The 14,576-nt window shown below is 54.9% G+C and overlaps 1 protein-coding gene across 2 annotated transcripts in view; it reads left to right on the top strand.

Moving 5' to 3' along the window:
- Positions 1-5,842: 5,842 nt before the first annotated feature.
- Positions 5,843-14,576, top strand: part of GRINA (glutamate ionotropic receptor NMDA type subunit associated protein 1) — a 29,329-nt gene continuing 20,595 nt past the window's right edge. For both annotated transcript variants that reach the window (XM_030554094.1, XM_030554091.1), the window contains exon 1: positions 5,843-5,898. The gene's annotated coding sequence lies outside the window, so the exon portion shown is untranslated. The remainder of the gene's footprint in view (positions 5,899-14,576) is intronic.

Raw genomic sequence — 14,576 nt, 5'->3', positions numbered from 1 at the left:
GAGGCTTTCCGGGATACTGTAGAAGTGTCCCACCTCCGCTCAGACAGCCTCTGCGCTGTTGAGGAGGAAGAAAGGCCCAGGGAAGCAGAGCAGTCAATGGGAGCAGAGGGAAACCTTCCCATAGCTGGGACCCTCCTTCCAGATGGTGCTGGGGTTGCCTCTCGCACTGAGGTTACCTCTCCGGGGGAGGGAACGCCAGCTGCTAGGAAAAGGCAGGTGTTAGTAATGGGAGATACGATCATTAGAAACGTAGATAGCTGGGTTTGTGATGACCGGGAGAACCGTATGGTGACTTGCCTGCCTGGTGCGAAGCCTGCGGATCTCTCGAGGCATCTAGACAGATTTATGTGTAGTGCTGGGGAGGAGCCAGTGGTCGTGGTACATGTATGTACCAATGACATAGGGAAGGGTAGGTGAGACGTCCTGGAAGCCAAATTTAATCTGCTAGGGAAGAGACTGAAATCCAGGACCTCTATGGTGGCATTCTCAGAAATGCTCCCAGTTCCACGCGCAGGGTCAGGTAGGCAGGCAGAGCTTCAGAGTCTCAATGCGTGATGAGATGGTGGTGTAGCGAGGAGGGGTTTATGTTCGTTAGGAACTGGGGAAACTTTTGGGATGGGGGGAGCCTATACAGGAGAGATGGGATGCACCTAAACCTAAGTGGAACCAGACTGCTGGCACTAAACATTCAAAAGGTTGTAAAGTAGTTTTTAAACTAGGAGATGGGGGAGGAGCATGTGGATCGGACACAGACTTCTCTTAGGGGAGAGTCTGATGATAGGGAATCTCCAGGTTATAGTCAGGAACAGAGGACGGAAGAGGATAATGTAAGGGCCGGATCAGATGATAAACAGTCACATAAAAAAGAATCTGGCACATCAGAAAAGGGCAGACAAATAAACAGGGACAAGTTTTTAAAGTGCTTGTACACAAATGCTAGAAGTCTAAATAACAAGATGGGTGAACTAGACTGCCTTGTGATAAAGGAGGATATTGATATAATAGGCATCACAGAAACCTGGTGGACTGAGAGCAATCAATGGGACACAATCATTCCAGGGTACAAAATATATTGGAAGGACAGAACAGGTTGTGCAGGGGGAGGAGTGGCACTATATGTGAAAGAAAATGTAAATTCAAATGAAGTAAAAATCTGAAGCAAATCCACATGTTCCATAGAATCGCTATGAATAGAAATTTCACGCTCTAATAAAAATATAACATTAGGGATCTATTATCGACCACCTGACCAGAACAGTAATAGTGATGATGAAATGCTAAGGGAAATTAGAGAGGCTATCAAAATTAAGAACCCAATAATAGTGGGGGATTTCAATTATCCCCATATTGACTTGGAACATTTCACTTCAGGATGAAATGCAGAGATAAAATTTCTCAATACTTTAAATGACTGCTTCATGGAGCAGCTGGTACAGGAACCCACAAGGGGAGAGGCGACTCTAGATTTAATCCTGAGTGGAGCGCAGGAGCTGGTCCAAGAGGTAACTATAGCAGGACCACTTGGAAATAGTGACCATAATACAATAACATTCAACATCCCTGTAGGGGGAAGAACACCTCAACAGCCGAACACTGTGGCATTTAATTTCAAAAGAGGGAACTATACAAAAATGAGGGGATTAGTTAAACAAAAGTTAAAAGGTACAGTGACTAAAGTGAAATCCCTGCAAGTTGCATGGGCCCTTTTTAAAGACTCCATAATAGAAGCCCAACTTCAAATGTATACCCCGAATTAAGAAACACAGAAAAAGAACTAAAAAAGAGCCACCGTGGCTTAACAACCATGTAAAAGAAGCAGCGAGAGATAAAAAGACTTTCTTTAAAAAGTGGAAGTCAAATCCTAGTGAGGCAAATAGAAAGGAGAACAAACACTGCCAGCTTAAGTGCAAGAGTGTAATAAGAAAAGCCAAAGAGGAGTTTGAAGAACGGCTAGTCAAAAACTCCAAAGGTAATAAAATATTTTTTAAGTACATCAGAAGCAGGAAGCCTGCTAAACAACCAGTGGGGCCCCTTGACAATCGAAATACAAAAGGAGCGCTTAGATAAAGTCATTGCGGAGAAACTAAACGGATTCTTTGCTTCAGTCTTCATGGCTGAGGATGTTAGGGAGATTCCCAAACCTGAACTGGCTTTTGTAGGTGACAAATCTGAGGAACTGTCAGGGATTGAAGTGTCACTAGAGGAGCTTTTGGAATTAATTGACAAACTCAACATTAACAAGTCACCGGGACCAGATGGCATTCACCCAAGAGTTCTGAAAGAACACAAATGTGAAGTTGTGGAACAATTAACTAAGGTTTGTAACCTGTCCTTTAAATCAGCTTCAGTACCCAATGACTGGAAGTTAGCTAATGTAACGCCAATATTTAAAAAGGGCTCTAGAGGTGATCCCGGCAATTACAGACCGGTAAGTCTAACGTTGGTACCGGGCAAATAAGTTGAAACAATAGTTAAGAATAAAATTGTCAGACATATAGAAAAACATAAACTGTTGAGCAATAGTCAACATGATTTCTGTAAAGGGAAATCGTGTCTTACTAATCTATTAGAGTTCTTTGAAGGGGTCAACAAACATGTGGACAAGGGGGATCCAGTGGACATAGTGTACTTAGATTTCCAGAAAGCCTTTGACAAGGTCCCTCACCAAAGGCTCTTTCGTAAGTTAAGCTGCCGTGGGATAAAAGGGAAGGTCCTTTCATGGATTGAGAACTGGCTAAAAGACAGGGAACAAAGGGTAGGAATTAATGGCAAATTCTCAGATTGGAGAGGGGTAGTGGTGTTCCCCAAAGGTCAGTCCTAGGACCAATCCTATTTATTCATAAATGATCTGGAGAAAGGGGTAAGCAGTGAGGTGGCAAAGTTTGCAGATGATACTGATCTACTCAAGATAGTTAAGACCAAAGCAGATTGTGAAGAACTTCAAAAAGATCTCACAAAACTAAGTGATTGGGCAACAAAATGGCAAATGAAATTGAATGTGGATAAATGTAAAGTAATGCACATTGGAAAAAATAACCCCAACTATACATACAATATGATGGGGGCTAATTTAGCTACAATGAGTCAGGAAAAAGATCATGGCGTCATCGTGGATAGTTCTCTGAAGATGTCCATGCAGTGCGCAGCGGTGGTCAAAAAAGCAAGGAATCATTAAAAAGGGGATGGAGAATAAGACTGAGAATATATTATTGTCCTTATATAAATCCATGGTACGCCCACATCTCGAATACTGTTGTCATAACATTTCTTCCCAGATCTGGACCTTAGCGTCCAAAATATGGGTGTTAGCATGAAAACCTTCAAGCTTAGTTACCAGCTTGGACCTGGTATCACTGCCACCAGCTAGGGATTATACAGTGCCTAGCTCAGTGTGGTCTCCCCAAAACCTTCCCTGGGGGACCCCCAGACTCAATGCCTTGAGTCTTACAACAAAGGGAAATAACCCCCTCCCCTTGTTTCCTTGTTACTTCCTCCCGGGCTCCCCTCCCTGGACGACCCTAGGAGATTCCCTGCTTCCAGTCCTGGAAACACAAGTACCGAGAGATCTAATCTCTCTTCCCCCTCACCCAGAGGGTATGCAAAATGAGGCTTAGTAAATCTAACACAAAGAGACTTTCCCGCTGACTTCTTCCTCCCACCAATCCCCTGGTGAGCTGCAGACTCAATTCCCTGGAGTCCCCACTAAAGAAAAACTCCAACAGGTCTTAAAAAGAAAGCTTTATATAAAAAGAATGAAAAAGGACATTAAAAATAGTCTCTGTATTAAGGTGACAATATACAGGGTCAATTGCTTAAAAGAAAAAATAAACAGCCTTATCCAAAAAAAATACAGTTTAACACATTCCAGCAACTACACACATGTAAATGCAAAAGAAAACAATATAAACCTATTGTCTTACTATCCTTGTACTTACAACTTGGAAACAGAAGATTAGAAAGCCTGGAGATAGAAAAATCACTCTCAGAGCCGAGAGGACACAGACACAAGACAAAGAACAAAGAACTCACACCCAAAACTTCCCTCCACCCAGATTTGAAAAAGTCTTGTTTCCTGATTGGTCCTCTGGTCAGCTGTTTCAGGTTACTCCTTTCCAGGTGAAAGAGACATTAATCCTTAGCTATCTGTTTATGACAACTGTGTACAGATGTGGTCTCCTCACCTCAAAATAGAAATTCTAGCACTAGAAAAGGTTCAGAAAAGGGCAACTAAAATGATTAGGGGTTTGGAGAGGGTCCCATGTGAAGAAAGATTAAAGAGGCTAGGCCTCTTCAGCTTGGAAAAGAGGAGACTAAGGGGGGATATGACAGAGGTATATAAAATCATGAGTGATGTGGAGAAAGTGGATAAGGAAAAGTTATTTACTTATTCCCATAATACAAGAACTAGGGGTCACCAAATGAAATTAATAGGCAGCAGGTTTAAAACAAATAAAAGGAAGTTCTTCTTCATGCAGTGCACAGTCAACTTGTGGAACTCCTTGCCTGAGGAGGTTGTGAAGGCTGGGACTGTAACAATGTTTAAAAGGGAACTGGATAAATTCATGGTGGCTAAGTCCATAAATGGCTATTAGCCAGGAAGGGTAAAGAATGGTGTCCCTAGCATCTGTTCATCAGAGGGTGGAGATGGATGGCAGCAGAGAGATCACTTGATCATTGTCTGTTAGCTTCACTCCCTCTGGGGCACCTGGCATTGGCCACTGTTGGTAGACAGATACTGGGCTGGATGGACCTTTGGTCTGACCCGGTACGGCCGTTCTTATGTTCTTATAAATTGCCCCTTCCCTGCCCACCCCCAGGTATCGCTCCCGAGTATAGCCCCTGCTCCCCCAGGTATCACCACCCTCCTCCTGCTCCTCTGGCTATGGCACCTGTCCCTAGGTATTGCCCCCTCCCTCTGCCCCCCCAGGTATCACCCCCCTAGGTACAGCCTCCTTCTCCCAGGTATCACCCCCTCCCTCTGACCTGCGGAGCACAGCCACCCCGGCACAGGCCTTCCCTCGGGGTACGGCTCCTGCCCCCGAGTATCACCCCCCTGGGTACAGCCTCTGCTCCCCCAGGTACAGCCTCCCTCCCCCTGCCCTCCAGGGTGTGGCCCCTGCCCCCAGGTCTCACCCCTTTGGGTACAGCCCCTGCTCCTTCAGGTACAGGCCTCCCTCCCCCTGCCCCCCAGGGTGTGGCCCCTGCCCCCAGGTCTCACCCCCCTGGGTACAGCCCCTGCTCCCCCAGGTATAGCCTCCCTACCCCTGCCCCCCAGGGTGTGGCCCCTGCCCCCAGGTCTCACCCCCCTGGGTACAGCCCCTGCTCCCCCAGGTACAGCCTCCCCCCCCAGCCCCCAGGTCTTACCCCCCTGGGTACAGCCCCTGCTCCCCCAGGTACAGCCTCCCTCCCCCTGCCCCCAGGTCTCACTCCCCTGGGTACAGCCCCTGCTCCCCCAGGTACAGCCTCCACCCCCAGCCCCCAGGTCTCACCCCCCTGGGTACAGCCCCTGCTGCCCCAGGTACAGGCCTCCACCCCCCCAGCCCCCAGGTCTCACCCCCCTGGGTACAGCCCCTGCTGCCCCAGGTACAGGCCTCCACCCCCAGCCCCCAGGTCTCACCCCCCTGGGTACAGCCCCTGCTCCCCCGGGTACAGCCTCCCTCCCCCTGCCCCCAGGTCTCACCCCCCTAGGTACAGCCACCCTCCAGGTATTGCCCCCCCTCCCCCGGCTCGGGCCTGCCCCGCTGCCCCTCCCCTGCGGGCGGGGCCGCACGAAGCTTCCGGGGCCCGAGGGGGCGTGGCCAGGGGCGGGGCGAAGCGGTCAGGCCCCGCCCACTCCCCTTATCCCCGCCCCTGCCGCAGCCCAGCCGCAGCATTCGGAGCAGGTGCGGGTCCTGTGCGGTGAGTGTCGGGCTGGGGGGGCTGGGTGCTCTGTGCAGGGGGGGTGCCCTGTCTGGGGGGGTTGGTTGCTGTGTGCCAGGGGTGAGGGGGGTGATCTGCGGGTGGGAGGAGCTGGGTGCTCTGTGCCAGGGATATGTGGGGGGTTCCCTTGTCAGGAGAGGTCTGGGTGCTCTGTGCTGGGGGGGGCCCTGTCGGGGGGGGGCTGGGTGCTCTGTGCAGGGGGGCTGCCCTGTCTGGGGGGGCTGGGTGCTCTGTGCCGGGGGGTTGCCCTGTCTGGGGGGGCTGGGTGCTCTGTGCAGGGGGGGTGCCCTGTCTGGGGGGGTTGGTTGCTGTGTGCCAGGGGTGAGGGGGGTGATCTGCGGGTGGGAGGAGCTGGGTGCTCTGTGCCAGGGATATGTGGGGGGTTCCCTTGTCAGGAGAGGTCTGGGTGCTCTGTGCTGGGGGGTGCCCTGTCGGGGGGGGGGCTGGGTGCTCTGTGCAGGGGGGCTGCCCTGTCTGGGGGGGCTGGGTGCTCTGTGCCGGGGGGTTGCCCTGTCTGGGGAGGCTGGGTGCTCTGTGCAGGGGGGGTGCCCTGTCTGGGGGGGTTGGTTGCTGTGTGCCAGGGGTGAGGGGGGGTGATCTGCGGGTGGGAGGAGCTGGGTGCTCTGTGCCAGGGATATGTGGGGGGTTCCCTTGTCAGGAGAGGTCTGGGTGCTCTGTGCTGGGGGGTGCCCTGTCGGGGGGGGGCTGGGTGCTCTGTGCAGGGGGGCTGCCCTGTCTGGGGGGGCTGGGTGCTCTGTGCCGGGGGGTTGCCCTGTCTGGGGGGGCTGGGTGCTCTGTGCAGGGGGGGTGCCCTGTCTGGGGGGGTTGGTTGCTGTGTGCCAGGGGTGAGGGGGGTGATCTGCGGGTGGGAGGAGCTGGGTGCTCTGTGCCAGGGATATGTGGGGGGTTCCCTTGTCAGGAGAGGTCTGGGTGCTCTGTGCTGGGGGGTGCCCTGTCGGGGGGGGGCTGGGTGCTCTGTGCAGGGGGGCTGCCCTGTCTGGGGGGGCTGGGTGCTCTGTGCCGGGGGGTTGCCCTGTCTGGGGGGGCTGGGTGCTCTGTGCAGGGGGGGTGCCCTGTCTGGGGGGGTTGGTTGCTGTGTGTCAGGGGTGAGGGGGGTGATCTGCGGGTGGGAGGAGCTGGGTGCTCTGTGCCAGGGATATGTGGGGGGTTCCCTTGTCAGGAGAGGTCTGGGTGCTCTGTGCTGGGGGGTGCCCTGTCGGGGGGGGGCTGGGTGCTCTGTGCTGGGGGGGTGCCCTGTCGGGGGGGGCTGGGTGCTCTGTGCCGGGGGGTTGCCCTGTCTGGGGGGGCTGGGTGCTCTGTGCAGGGGGGGTGCCCTGTCTGGGGGGGTTGGTTGCTGTGTGCCAGGGGTGAGGGGGGTGATCTGCGGGTGGGAGGAGCTGGGTGCTCTGTGCCAGGGATATGTGGGGGGTTCCCTTGTCAGGAGAGGTCTGGGTGCTCTGTGCAGGGGGGCTGCCCTGTCGGGGGAGGGGGGGCTGGGTGCTGTGGGCCAGGGGTGTGGGGGGTGCCCTGTGGGTGGGGGGAGCTGGGTGCTATGTGCCAGGGATATGTGGGGAGTTGCCTTGTTGGGAGGGGTGGGTGCTCTGTGCCAGGTGTGTGTGTGTGTGTGTGTGTGTGCCCTGTGGGGGGAGGGGCTGGGTGCTCTGTGCTGGGAGGTTGCCCTGTGGGGGGAGGGGCTGGGTGCTCTGTGCTGGGAGGTTGCCCTGTGGGGGGAGGGGCTGGGTGCTCTGTGCTGGGAGGTTGCCCTGTAGGAGGGGCTGGGTGCTCTGTGCTGGGGGGTGCCCTGTGGGGGGAGGGGCTGGGTGCTCTGTGCTGGGAGGGTGCCCTGTGGGGGGAGGGGCTGGGTGCTCTGTGCTGGGAGGTTGCCCTGTGGGGGGAGGGGCTGGGTGCTCTGTGCTGGGAGGTTGCCCTGTGGGGGGAGGGGCTGGGTGCTCTGTGCTGGGGGGTGCCCTGTGGGGGGAGGGGCTGGGTGCTCTGTGCTGGGGGGGTGCCCTGTGGGGGGAGGGGCTGGGTGCTCTGTGCTGGGGGGGTGCCCTGTGGGTGGGGGGAGCTGGGTGCTATGTGCCAGGGATATGTGGGGAGTTGCCTTGTTGGGAGGGGGTGGGTGCTCTGTGCCAGGTGTGTGTGTGTGCGCCCTGTAGGAGGGGCTGGGTGCTCTGTGCCGGGAGGTTGCCCTGTGGGGGGAGGGGCTGGGTGCTCTGTGCCGGGGGTCTGCCCTGTGGGGGGAGGGGCTGGGTGCTCTGTGCCGGGGGGCTGCCCTGTGGGGGGAGGGGCTGGGTGCTCTGTGCTGGGGGGTGCCCTGTGCGGGGAGGGGCTGGGTGCTCTGTGCTGGGGGGTGCCCTGTGGGGGGAGGGGCTGGGTGCTCTGTGCTGGGAGGTTGCCCTGTGGGGGGAGGGGCTGGGTGCTCTGTTCCGGGGGGGTTGCTGCCCTGTTGAGGGGGGCTGTGTGCTGTGTGCTAGAGGTGTAGGGGTGCCCTGTGAGTGGGGGGAGCTGGGTGCTCTGTGCCAGGTATATGTGGGGGTTGCCCTGTCGGGAGGGGGCTGGGTGCTCTGTGCCGTGTGGGTGCCTTGTGGGTAGGGGCTGGGTGCTCTGTGCTGGGAGTATGTGGGGGGTGCCCTATGGGCTAGCTGCAGGTGTGGGCTTGGGGTAGGGTGACCAGACAGCAAGTGTGAAAAATCAGGATGGGGTGGGGGGTAATAGGACTGTCTTTGTAAAATCGGGACATCTGGTCACCCTAGGCTGGGCAGTGGCAGTGGGCAGCTGTGCCGGTCTCAGGGTGGGGGCATTGGGGGGTGGGGCTGTGATGAAGTGGGAGTGTCTGCAGGGTGCTGGTGCCCTGAGTGCATAGCCCAGCGAGAGTCCTGGGGGTGCGTTTGTGTGTTACTAGTGTGTGAGGGCTGTTGTGTTTGGCGCAGCCCTGAGCTTGTGTTCCCCAGTCCCTGCCCTGAGGAGCCTATGTGTGCAATGCTGCCATCTCACAATGCCCTCTGCGAGCCCTGCTCAGTCCCATGAAGGGGGCTGGCTGCCGCTGCCCCATCCTGGGCCCCAGCTCCTCCATTTCACCCAGAGCCTGGTGCACCGGGCCCTGCAGGCTCCCTGGGCAGCACTTGCATGTTAAGGGGGCAGTGGCAAGGGGTGGCTCCCAGGCCTTGCTGGGTGTCCCATGTGTTGCACGTAGGCCTGTGTGAACTGGGGAAAGGGTAAGTAAATCGGTTGGGGCTGGCAGCAGAGCAGCTGTGTGCGTGAGAGGCCCTGCTTCCTTCCTCTCAAAAATGACCTCTCTAGTCAGCCGCCTTGTGGGCTATAGCGATGCCTGTGGGCAGTGCCGGGAGCCCATCGGATGCGGCAGGGTGAGGGCACTGGCTGCTTGCTATGGCATTTAGCGTCCCGTGGAGGACTCGTTGATGGTGTCAGAGCAGGGGAGCTGCTACAGGCCGCATGCAGCTCTTGCTGACCGGCTGTAGTGGAACTGCAGCAGCTCAGCCCTTTTGCAGGCACTTCTGCACATGAGCACAGCCTTCACATAATGAGCACCGATGTTCTGTGCCCACAGACTGGCAGCTCCTAAGAGGCATTGGCTCTCAGCGGAGCGATAAAAGCTGATTCAATTCCTCTTAATTACAGTCTGGCAGCGAGGGCAGGATCCTATCAGCATGTGCCACTCAGAGAGGCCTCAGGAGAGAAGCAGGTGAAACTAAGGGGAGGAGGCTGCGCTGGCTGAGGCCATGGAGAGCACTGGGCTCCCTGCCCGGGCAGTGCAGCTAGAGAAGGGTTTGTTTTGCTGGAGGCACAGACCAAGCAGGCAGCAGCTCCAGATATTGGTGTTAAAGCTGCAGCCAACATCTGCCTGCTGTTGGGTGTGGGGAAGGGTCTGACCTCTCTGGAGGTCTTTGTTTGAATATTCAATAGGTCCTTGTGAAAGCACGTGGCCAGCACTGCTTTGAGAGCTCAGAGTAGGTGGGGGCTGTTTGCAAGCTTCCTCCATGCCCATTCTGCCAGTGCCCCTTGATCCTGACCTGCAGCCCCCCTGGCTCCTTCCCCCAGCTCTGCTGATGCCCCTGTCACGGAGTCCCCGAGCGATGCTCTGGAACTGCTCCCCACCAAGCCAGTCAGGACTTTGGGGAGCCTCCTCTGCCTTGGAGCAGACTTGTTCAGGGCAAGAAGCTCCCACGGCTTCACCTCCTGGGTCTCTCCTTGGAGCATTCAGCATCCTCTGCCCCTCTGTGCGCTTCCCACAGTGAGCCCGCCCCAGCGGGGTCCTGAGGAAGCCACAGGGTCCTGCACCCCACTTTGCAGTCAGACGTGACTCTCAGCCAGCCAGTAACACAGAGGTTTATTCGATGACAGGAACAGGGTCTAAACCAGAGCTTGTAGGTACAGAGAACCAGACCCCTCGGCTGGGTCCATTCTGGGGGGCAGTGAGCCAGACCCCCACATCTGCCCTCACTCCTCGCCCCCAGCCAGCTCCAGACTAACCACCCCCCCCAGCCCCTCCTCTCTGCTCAGCCCCTTTCCCGGGGCCAGGAGGTCACCTGACCCCTTTGTCTCCAACACCTTCAGCTGGCACCTTTGCAGGGGAGGGGCCCAGGCCATCAGTTGCTAGGAGACAGAGTGCCAGGCATTTAGGGGCACTGGCCCTTTGCTCTGCCAGATACTTAAGAACTGCCATGGGGACACTGAGGCACCAACACCATCTTCAGAGGAAACATTAAGAACGTTCCCAGTTCCTCACAGCCCCTCAATCCATCTCTGAGAGCCTCTCACCTAAAGCCCCGGAGCTGCTGTGCGAGTGCCGCGAAGCAGGAGGCAGTGTCACCAGCCCAGGTGAAGGCTGATTGGGGCCGCAGGCCAGAGGCCGGCGATAGTGCTGGCTGGGCACTCTGCCTCAGGTGGCTGCCTGAGAGGGTCCAGGTGTTTGGAGCTCTTCTCTTTTGGTCTTAAATGTAAATAGTCTCAACTGAGCCCTGGGGATTGGTTCCAGTGGCACCACTGGCCCAGGTACTGTCTCCTCCGGCTGACCCCACGCCAGATTAGACAGTGTTCCTTCTGGATCAGAGCCTGCCCTCCAGGCTCTGGCTTATGCTGCTAGCTGAATGTCCAGCAAGGTTATCCCAGCCCTGCTGCAGCCGCACTGTCACCAGGCCCTGCTATGTGCCAGCTACTACCAGGCTGAGGGGTTGTAGGCAGGTGAAAATAGCTTTGGGGGGGGGGGGCTCTCTCTGCTCGTCGTATGTGGGCAGGTAACTTCTTTAGCCCATCAGGGCAGCCAGCCTGGCAAGGTGGAGCTCAGCTGCACCCAGGTTCTGCCTTAGCCTGAGTTGCAGAGCTGAGCTAGTTCTTCTCCTAAACTGGTGCAGAAAGCGCTGGGTGGTGCTAACCAGGGCTACTATGCGGAGAGAACGTTGGGAATCATTAGGAAAGGGATAGATAATATGAAAGAAAATATATAAATCCATGGTACGCCCACATCCTGATTACTGCGTGCAGATATGGTTGCTCCATCTCAAAAAGGTACATTGGAGTTGGAAAAAGTTCAGAAAAGGGCAACAAAAATGAGCAGGGGTGTGGAACAGCTTCAGTATGGGGAGAGATTAATAAGTCGGACTTTTCAGCTTGGAAAAGAGACGACTAAGGGGGGATATGATAGAGGTCTATAAAATCATGACTAGGGTGGAGAAAGTAAATAAGAGTTATTTACTCATAACACAAGAACTAGAAGTCATCCAATGAAATGAATAGGCAGCAGGTTTAAAACAAGCAAAAGAAAGTATTTCTTCACACAACGCACAGTCAACCTGTAGAACTCTTTGCCAGAGGATGTTTTGAAGGCCAAGACTATAACGGGGGTTCAAAAAAAAACAACTAGGTAAGTTCTTGGAGGACAGGTCCCTCAATGGCTGTTAGCCCGGATGGGCAGGGATGGTGTCCCTAGCCTCTGTTTGCCAGAAGCTGGGAATGGGTGACAGGGGATGGATCACTTGCTGATTCTTGTTCTGTTCACTCCCTCTGGGGCACCTGGCATTGGCCACTGTCAGAAGACAGGATCCTGGGCTAGATGGACCTTTGGTCTGACCCAGTGTGGCTGTTACTATGATTAGACCCAGCAGGCTGTTCTGGGCTCTGGACTCCATCTACCTGCTAGTCCCCTTTGCTGGTTGCCAGTTCTGTTCCCAGACTGCACTGGGCACCAGGGCTGGTGCTCGCTGCTGTGGGCTCTGAGGGGGGCTGCACAGATTTGCTGACAGGAAGCTGGGTTTTGTGTGCACAGATTCTCTTGCTGCAGCTCTTTGTCCTGGTGCCTGTTTTTCCATCCCCCTTGGGGCATTCGCTCTGCCTGTAGCTCGCTAGTATTTGCATTCAAGCTGTTTGGTGCAGGTCTCTGGCTCACAGAGCAGGTCCTGGCAGAGGTCACACTTGGCATCTCAGTCCCTGCTCTGCAGAGCATTTCCTGGGGCTCTGACAAGCTGCTTCTGTCACAGCAGCAACAAGGCACCCAACATGCTTCGAGCAGCAGCATTTCTCACTTTGCTGCAGTCCAGTGCAGGGATTCCAGAGGCTCTGTTGGCATCTAAGCTCACCTGCCGCCCTCCCCTCCCCTTGTGCACCTGCTTCCTGGCTGTGCCTGGAGTTTTTCTGGGGTAGATTCAGCCCTGAGAACTGGAGCCCAGGGCTGAGCTGCAGAGAGACTCAGGGGGCTGCGTGCTGTGAAGGGATGTGAACCAAATGACAGAGGAAGTAGTGCAGAATGTGGGCTGGGGAAATGGAGCCAGGTGGCTGCACAGACATGGCCAGGGCACGAGCTCTTGCTTCCGAGGGCTGCCTGCCTTTTTTAGTGCTCCCCCTTTGCCCCCTCCCTGTGGGATCTGAGGCCATGTCTACATCTAAAATTTTGCAGCGCTGGTTGTTACAGCTGTATTAGTACAGCTGTATAGGGCCAGCGCTGCAGAGTGGCCACACTTACAGCAACCAGCGCTGCAAGTGGTGTTAGATGTGGCCACACTGCAGCGCTGTTGGGCGGCTTCAAGGGGGGTTCGGGGAATGCGAGAGCAAACCGAGGAAGGAGACCAGCTTCGCCGCGGTTTGCTCTCGCGTTCCTCGAACCCCCCTGCAAACCGCAGGGAAGGAGACCTGCTTGCTCGGGGGTTCGGGGAACGAGAGAGCAAACCGGGAAAGGAGACCAGCTTCACCGCGGTTTGCTCTCGCGTTCCCCGAACCACCCTGCAAACCGCAGGGAAGGAGACCTGCTTGCTCGGGGTTCCGGGAACGAGAGAGCAAACCGGGAAAGGAGACCAGCTTCGCCGCGGTTTGCTCTCGCGTTCCCCGAACCACCCTGCAAACCGCAGGGAAGGAGACCTGCTTGCTCGGGGGTCGGGGAACGCGAGAGCAAGCCGGGGAAGGAGACCAGCTTGATTACCAGAGGCTTCCTCAGGTATGCTGGGATACCTGCTTATTCCACGGAGGTCAAGAAAAGCGCTGGTAAGTGTCTATACTTGATTACCAGCGCTGGATCACCAGCGCTGGATCCTCTACACCCGAGACAAAACGGGAGTACGGCCAGCGCTGCAAACAGGGAGTTGCAGCGCTGGTGGTGCCCTGCAGATGTGTACACCTCCTAAGTTGCAGCGCTGTAACTCCCTCACCAGCGCTGCAACTTTCTGATGTAGACAAGCCCTGAACCACACTTCCCACACCCCTGCGAGGCAGGGAGGCGTTAGCACCATGTGACTCAAGATAGTTAAGACCAAAGCAGATTGTGAAGAACTTCAAAAAGATCTCACAAAACTAAGTGATTGGGCAACAAAATGGCAAATGAAATTGAATGTGGATAAATGTAAAGTGATGCACATTGGAAAAAATAACCCCAACTATACATACAATATGATGGGGGCTAATTTAGCTACAACGAGTCAGGAAAAAGATCTTGGCGTCATCGTGGATAGTTCTCTGAAGATATCCACGCAGCGTGCAGAGGCAGTCAAAAAAGCAAACAGGATGTTAGGAATCATTAAAGGGGATAGAGAATAAGGCTGAGAATATATTATTGCCCTTATATAAATCCATGGTACGCCCACATCTCGAATACTGTGTACAGATGTGGTCTCCTCACCTCAGAAAAGATATACTAGCACTAGAAAAGGTTCAGAAAAGGGCAACTAAAATGATTAGGGGTTTGGAGAGGGTCCCATGTGAAGAAAGATTAAAGAGGCTAGGCCTCTTCAGCTTGGAAAAGAGGAGACTAAGGGGGGATATGATAGAGGTCTATAAAATCATGAGTGATGTGGAGAAAGTGGATAAGGAAAAGTTATTTACTTATTCCCATAATACAAGAACTAGGGGTCACCAAATGAAATTAATAGGCAGCAGGTTTAAAACAAATAAAAGGAAGTTCTTCTTCACACAGCGCACAGTCAACTTGTGGAATTCCTTACCTGAGGAGGTTGTGAAGGCTGGGACTATAACAATGTTTAAAAGAGAACTGGATAAATTCATGGTGGCTAAGTCCATAAATGGCTATTAGCCAGGAAGGATAAAGAATGGTGTCCCTAGCCTCTGTTCATCAGAGGGTGGAGATGGATGGCAGCAGAGAGATCACTTGATCATTGCCTGTTAGCTTCACTCCCTCTGGGGCACCTGGCATT

This window comes from Gopherus evgoodei, chromosome 2, assembly GCF_007399415.2.
Source record: "Gopherus evgoodei ecotype Sinaloan lineage chromosome 2, rGopEvg1_v1.p, whole genome shotgun sequence".
Lineage (NCBI taxonomy): Eukaryota > Metazoa > Chordata > Testudines > Testudinidae > Gopherus > Gopherus evgoodei.
Note: the sequence above shows the minus strand (reverse complement) of the source record. Positions and strands in the feature narration are given on the sequence as shown.